At 43.9% G+C, this 7,923-nt stretch overlaps 1 pseudogene; it reads right to left on the bottom strand.

Moving 5' to 3' along the window:
* Window positions 1–6,089: 6,089 nt before the first annotated feature.
* LOC144121505 (uncharacterized) lies at window positions 6,090–7,244 on the bottom strand (annotated as a pseudogene).
* Window positions 7,245–7,923: the final 679 nt, after the last annotated feature.

The following is a 7,923-nucleotide window of genomic DNA, read 5'->3' as shown; positions in this document are numbered from 1 at the left end:
ATGAGCACAAGCTCTCGGTCAAAATTATGCACAGATGAGAAGGCCCCTAACCGTCACAGCAAAGTACACTTAAGAGCTGAAAATACAACATTAAGAAGACAAAAATCAATTGCTACAAACGATAAACAACGCAACCGAGGCATGCTCTATGCAAACGCCCGGGAGAATGCCCGACGCGTCAAGAAAAGGTGGTGATAAAGTAGGAGGCTAGAGGCAGAGCCGTGCCAGAAAACTAGGAAAAACGCCCAGTAACAGTGACAAAAGAGAAAACAAATACCACGCTCATATAATATATAAAATAGAACCGATGAGGAAAACGTGAGAAGATTAAAACGTTATCGGTTACATGTCTTTCAGGTCAGCGCTTACGGTTTACTATGTGCTTCGATTCTTACTAAATCTGAAAAGCGAAAACCGGTTTCTTTTTACTGGTTTCCTTTCCAGTACCCTCCAGCCAACAAAACGGTTGCTATGAATTTTTTCAATATTGTTGAATGGTTTGCTTGCTGCTGCTGACTGGAGATGTAGATCTTCACCGAGGGCCTACCACCCGCTCCGTGTATTCACTCTAACAGATGAAATCATTTCATCTGCAACTATCAATTTTGGTCGGCTCTTGATCAAACGGATGTCACATCTCGGTAACAGTTTTCTTTGGCTCTCTGAGTCATAGCAATCTTGCAAGAAACTGAAATATACTGAAACCTGTAATAATTTGTCTTCCCTTTTTCGGCCGAACACATTCAGGTTGGCAGGGCTCAGACGCAACCAAGTCTTAATGAACTACGCTCATTAGTAGCTAAATTATAGAAGTTTAAAATAAAAAGAACTGTTATGGCTACATCAGCAGTTTGTTTCGATTACATCACATGTGACGACAAGTTTTTCGTGAATCGATAAACTCGAAAAGAAACTAGTTAACTTCGCTTGCAGTCAACCACAGGTGTTTTGTTTTCAGCCTCTTTACAACTAGACTTTATCAACAAGGAATGCAGTATATATAACTCTATCGCCCATAAGGAGCAGGGAATTAAGGTACTTTGGTACAAATGCATGCTTAGTTTGAGCTGTCCTTTGAGCTGTCTAAAATTATTCCGTCGGCATGTATAAGTGCAAAACCATTAATATGGACGTTCAGAGCCTAGAAATATCGTCTTTTTTTGATATTTGTCCGCTCTTTCCCAAGCATAGAAAAAATGGGAAGAAAAGGAAATAAAAAATATCTAAGAATAGGAATAGAGCCCGCGGAGACGCAAACCAAGGCCGCGGCGCAAGACTACGTGGATATCGATCACCGCTTTATTTTCATCATGGCACATACTGCACGAGGTTATGCATGTATAGAAAGGGGCTATATACAGACTATTTACTAAGCACTCAGCTAGTGGCTGCACAGCACTAATTCGATAAAAGACAACACAACTAAAAGGGCGGCAAAGATAGACACGGCCTCAAGAGGTGAAACCAGTCCGGTAGAAAGTCTGTTATGTCATAAACGTCCTAAGTTGTAGCCTGTGATGCTACAACTGAAATATCGCCACAGCCGAACACGCCTCGTATTAAACTCCACCGCACTCTTGCTCTGTGTATTGCAGAGCGTCGTCTTCGCCAACTTCTATCCGCTCCGTCCCGCTGCACTGCCCGCTCATTGTCGTCTTTTGCGTAGCACAAATTCTTGCTTTCGCAATGATGGGGATGTAAACAATCTCTGCAGATTTTTTTTGTCAGCTGTAGCCTGGACATCGCCAGGCGTATCGAATTAATGCTTAGCATAAAATAGTTTCCAACTGTTTGCTATGTTTTGCTGACTTTTGAAAGGATCTTCATGTCAATATTAACGAAATCGTTTGGCGCCTTTCTTTATCTCCTGTGTATTTGTTCGATGAATTTTGTTAATCCGACGTTATCTTCAATGCTGAGCCAGCTTTATTTGATCCTTTTCTCTATCGAGCACGACAGCTTCTATGCCTGAGTTCCACATTCACATTCTCACAGCTAACCAGCTACTCGAATTCACACCTGCCTCAGACAGAAAAAGTAATTTAACTTCACCTAAACCATAGCTTATTCTCCTTTTCACTGTTTACAAACACGCGCCTCTGGCGCTCATTGGCTGCTCCCACTAAACTTACGGCGAAGAATTTCCGGCAGTGTTTTTCAGGCGGCGCGATACGGACACCCCGACTATCCGTGCGTGTTTTGAGGCTGTCCTTACGTTCATTGTGCGTCGCTTGTACAAAAATAATGTCAAGTGATTATTTTAAGAAGCTGGACACCGAGGTGCAAGTGCGGTACCGCGCGAAACTTTCGTTCAGAGGCTAGGATCTGCCTGACGCTCTCGACGACGACGTTGTCCGGTTCGCCTTTACATCGGGCGCACGAAATCTGCCGCCTGTGACAGCAGCAGATATTTATTTGTATCTTGTGGAAGGCGTGTGTTTTTACACGAACGAACAGTTTAAGTCTTACAAACTTGAAGATGCGTACAACGCATTCATATGCGGGAAGGTGAAGCAAGTGAAATCTTTCAAGGCGGGAGCGCACGGAGACGGCGTTGTTGTTATTTGCGGCGACTGTGGAAGCCAGTCAAACGCTTTCGAAGTCTTACAAGGCGTGGTGCATCGTGAAGGAGGATGGAACCGTCGAAAGTGCACATTGCACTTCCATGGCCGGGTAAGTAGGCGAATCATAAGAGCTACAATGCCATGAGCCTCTATCTTGCGTTATTTTTCATTTTTATGAATCAAACCACAAAGAATGGAGACTTTCCGGTTTTCGAAAATTCTGTACTAGTTGCGTTACAGCGCAGAAAAGCGCTACTGTTCGCCTAACTATGCTCGTGTAATGAAATGTTTGCCATACTGCCGTAATTCGTCATTGTAAACTTTGTTTCCTGTGTGCCACCCGAGCGCGGCTTTATCGCTTTGCTCGCCGCATGCAGATTTGTCCAAAATTATCTCGTTTTGTTTGTGACACGCTGCCGCATCTGGGCTGTTCTAGATTGTACTTGTCACTTGTGACATGTTATCTGTACCTTTCCATACTGTCTTTAAATTCAACTCGGCCCAGTGCTGTCAGTAGTCTATTTCGAGGATCGCCGAGAGCGCTCGTGATCACCGACACATATTATTCATTCGTGGGGCGCAACTCAGCCCAATAATCCGTTTGTTCAGGCAGCTGTTATTGGTCTCCATACAAGTCTGCTTTATTAAAGCCACTACTTTGCGACAATATTCATGTCATAGTTAGCCAGATCATTTGTCGATGCTTGACTGCATGATGTAGCATTCATCCTAATCGAGTTGCCTTGTGGATGACAAAAGTCGTCAAATCTCACCCTCCAGCATTCTTTTGTACAAGGCATTTAAACTTTTTCAAGGGCCACACTTCTCACCAATAATTACAGTTGTTTGTGAACTTTTTATTTCTCATGTTTTCTACTTATTTTTCAGCCTTGGGGAATGCTGCACACACGTGGCTGCACTCTTGTTTAGAGTTGAGGCAACTGCGCAGTATGGCCTGAGTGACCCGTCCCCAACTGATGTTGCATGTAAATGGATTGAGGCATCAAAGGGAAGCACAGTAAAGTAAGTCTTTGTTTTCATTCTGCCATGAACAGAGTTGTGAGCAAAATTGTAATTGACACTGAACTTTCCACAGGCAGCACCAGTCTCAGAGATTGAATTGTTTAAGCCCAAAATAGGCCGTGCACCACCCCAAGTCAGCGAGGCACCAGACTACTCAGTACCAGTGCTCACGGATGAGCAAGTGTCAAGGTTTCTTTATCAAGTGAAGGTAAGGACTTCTCATTAAATAAATTTTGATACATACGTAGAGAAAGGACACACACAAAAAATGCTCACTGTTTGTGCAACTGTAAAGAACCAGATCCACTGACATTGCAAATAGGGCACTAATTCCAATACTGTTTTTTCAGGAGATTGCACCAAAGACTTTGATCCTGACTTCAATCTCTGACAGCGAGGACACAGATTCTGCCCCTGAGACAGCTGCCCTGGAACCTGTACGAGTGGGCAGATGCAAGCAACTCTCTGCGAAACCGCCTCTTGCTGAAATATACCAAGACCTCGACATAGACGAGGGAAAAAATGTGGAACTGACAGCTGCATGCTGTAGTGAATTTGAGGAAGCTACTCGAGGCCAAGCAAGGTCACCAAAATGGTTACAAGAACGTCGAGGGAGGATCACTGCCTCTGTAATGCACCGTGTCGCAGCATGCAGCACAGGTGCAGCAGGCCTTGTTGCGGAGATTATGGGATACGTGAAGACGCCTCAAGTTTCCAACCTGCGGTGGGGCTCCGAAACAGAGAAGAAAACTGTGCAGGCATTTATAGAAACGGAGTCTCAAAAACATGTGGACTTCAGTCTTCGAGACTGTGGTCTTTTTATTGCAAGGAGCATGCCTTTTATTGGAGCATCTCCAGATGCACTAGTGTCTTGTTCATGCTGTCCAAAATCAGTACTAGAAGTGAAATGCCCTGCAACTATGAAAGATGCTTCACTGACGAAGGGCTTAACTAAACTGGCATATCTGAATGAAGACTTGCAGCTCAAGCATAACCATGCCTATTACACACAAATTCGGGCTCAAATGGCTCTAACTGGGCTGTGTCAGGCATATTTTGTGGTATTTACAAGTTCCTCTCTAACAAAAGAAATCATAAGCTTTGACGAGACATTTTGGGCAGCTACTAAACTCAAGGCAGCAAACTTTTTTTTTTCACCCACATATTCCCGGAACTACAGTCAATGCACATCTTCAGTAAAATCGAACGTGCAAAGAAGACATGTCACTGCCGAGCCACCAAGTTGGGCCACATTGTGGAATGCTCACTCTGCGAGGCAACGTTTCACCTCAAGTGTGTAAAACTTAGACGCACACCTCGACAATGGATTTGCACTGCATGTCAACATAATGGGCAGACTGCTGATGAGTAAGGACAAGGCCAGAGGAGCTAGTGCTGCTGCTTTTCACAATCCCTCTTTGAAGTGTACCGGGTCTGTTCGCTTTACTGAAGTCGTGTCCTCCGCAACAGCTGAAAGCGTTGCCATTCAGGCAGCTCTCAAGAAGCTAGGGTCTTGTACGGCTCAACCTGTTGCTATCCTGTCGGAATAAAAATCTGCCCTTCAAAGGTTAGAGTGTGGGTTCCCTACTGATGCTTTGTGTCTTAGCGGTCTAAGTTTGTTGCATAATCTGAGCAGCAGAGGCTTCTCTATACGCTTCCAATGTCCAATGGGTGGCCTCGCATACAGGTCGCGCTCGCGCCAGATTATGTAATTTAGTTACTGTAGGTGCCGCTACGGTGGAGCAATTGTAGGCAGAAACCTCAAGGCTAACCCTGTAGCTTACAGCATCTCAACTTAAGCACAAGCATTTTTTTTTGCCGAACACTCCAAGTGTTATATTTTATCACATTCGAAAGGCAGATAAACACTGCTTGTTTGACAAAATATGTTCACTTCAAGGACTAATGTCGGATGCATTTGTCGGATGTGCAAACTCAAATATAATAGATTTTAAATACAGTACGCCTTCACGTCCCAAGCAGGGAACATATAAAAAAACTGATACAGAAGCAAACAGCAAGTAAAAATTTGAACACCTGCTTTGAGGACAGAATAACTATACAAGCAAAAAACAAAAAGCCCAATTCTCAACATGTGAGAACAAGCAACAGGAAATACCTAAAAACTGAGTCAAACAATATGCAGTAATTGACTGCAGAGTGTGCGAGAAAATAGAATAAACAAATGTGAAAAGATCAATGTGGGCAACATCAACAACATGAATTATTGTGTACACACAGTGCTGACACATTGGATGTAGTAGAAAAGATAAATACATGCAATGAAAAGCATGGTCACACAGACATGAGCACTTACTGTTCTATCACAGTGTGTGAACACGTAGTGCAGACACACTGGAAGTAGTCGAAAACTTAAGTACACACTATGAAACTATATGCACTGATTGTCAGCATGGTCACACACACATGAGCATTTGCTGTTCCATCACAGCATGTCTGTATTCATGTTTCCTCACAGCACCGCACTTTCGTGGAAGAGAGTTATGAAGCACTTCTGCGCTGAGAATTCTTAATGATAGGGGTTTGCAGATTAACTAAAGCAGAGCACACCACCACCACTTTATCTATGGTTGCGACTTTCTTGTTGCCAGTCCTCTTCACGAAGTTCAAAGGCAGCACAGTCTGGAAAATTCTGAAAACTTTCAAACTTTGTATGGCCCTTTCAACATGGATGCGCACGCTAGAGACTTTCCTAGACGTTGTGACCTCAGCACCAGGTAGCTGGGCACGATTCGTAGTCAGTGATGGCATGAGAAGTGTTGCACCTCGTGCAGCAAACATCTCACCGCATCTAAATCCTCGGTCAACAAGAAAAACATCCCCTTCCTTGACCTTGTCTAGGAGACCACTGCGTAGAGTAATCTCCTTGTCAGGCGTCCTGCCTCCCCATGCTTTTGATACGAAAGTTATTGCTCCTGAAGGTGATATTACAACTAGTATTTTTACTGTATTATGGTGTTTGTAATGAGAATATGTCTGGCTCCTTGCTGTCATTAATATCGGCCTTTGTATGAATACTTCGGTACAATCAATGATGCCAGTTACACCATCAAAAAAAGGGTCCTGAAACGCCGCTGGCCGATTAGGTTGATGTGTCTGTCGGGAAGGCCAGATTATCAACTTTGTCATGTTTGCAGCAAGAAAATCAAGCCATGCATGAAAAATTGAACTGACAGTGCCATTTCAGATGCCAAATCGGCATGACAAATCTTGGGTAAGGAGACCCAAACGAAGTCTCATGAGTACCATTATGAGTTGTGTTTCTGCATCAAGCTATGTGGCACATGACGGCTTCCATGCTGACAGCACAAACTGCAGGAAAGCAGTGAACATGGCTGTGGATATAAACCCTGTGTAAAACTTTACTGTTTTGGCTGACTGAATTACCACTTCTTTGGTTATAATAGCATGGTTTGTATGCTTGTTTTCAAGTTCAGCAGCCTTTTGCTTAGCTGCTGAACACTCTTCCTCCAGAGAGGCCAAACGCTGCTTAAGCCTGCCATTCTCTTCAATAAGATGGGATATATTCTGCATGCTGAGATCAGTTTCTGTTTCCATGTGGCAATTCTCTACCACGGAAACAGTTGCAGTCGCAGATAGTGCAGTATCATCCGCGTCTTGTCCTGCGCCAGTCGTGTTGAGCCCACAGTCAAGCACACTTGGCCCAGGATTACATGAAGCAGGTCTGGATGCTTTCTTCAATCCATCCTTTCGAGCAGCGCGTTGGAACCTAGAAATTTTCTGGGCCACATTTCCCGAGGCATGATAAGGAAATATGGAGGGGACATAGTCGGGATGTGTGGGGTCAGATGATGGTTTACCTAAAGAAAGAAAAGAATGTTTGAAAATTAGTAGCCACATGTGCACTCCCAAATGCAAAAAAACAAAAAAAACTGGCTGAAATGCACCAAAGCAATATTGCCCAGGATTTCTCTAGGAAAAGGAAGAAACACGTCGCGTGCGACGTGCCGCCACACGGGTATGTGTCATGCCTGCGCGCAGTCACGCCTGCCTGAATATGTCGACACTCATTCAATGCTAGGATTCCCAGAAATAGCTCTAGCTATGCAACAAGTACCTTTTCAAATAAATTTTACCTTTAAAATTTTTGGAAACATGTAGTTTCGTCCCTCTGAGGCTATGACAACTGGCAGCACATTGTGCCGCTGTCAGTGGATAGATAACAGGCCAGAGAAAGTGAATGTCGGAAGTGACAGATATTAAAGTTGGGAGGTGAGTCAGAAAAAAATAAGGCATTGTAGTTGCGCGGTTTGCTTTTTCACTTTTGTCGCAGGTGCGGAGGTGGTCGATTATA

This window comes from Amblyomma americanum, chromosome 1, assembly GCF_052857255.1.
Source record: "Amblyomma americanum isolate KBUSLIRL-KWMA chromosome 1, ASM5285725v1, whole genome shotgun sequence".
NCBI classification, from domain to species: domain Eukaryota; kingdom Metazoa; phylum Arthropoda; class Arachnida; order Ixodida; family Ixodidae; genus Amblyomma; species Amblyomma americanum.
This window is presented reverse-complemented; position numbering and strand designations above follow the sequence as displayed.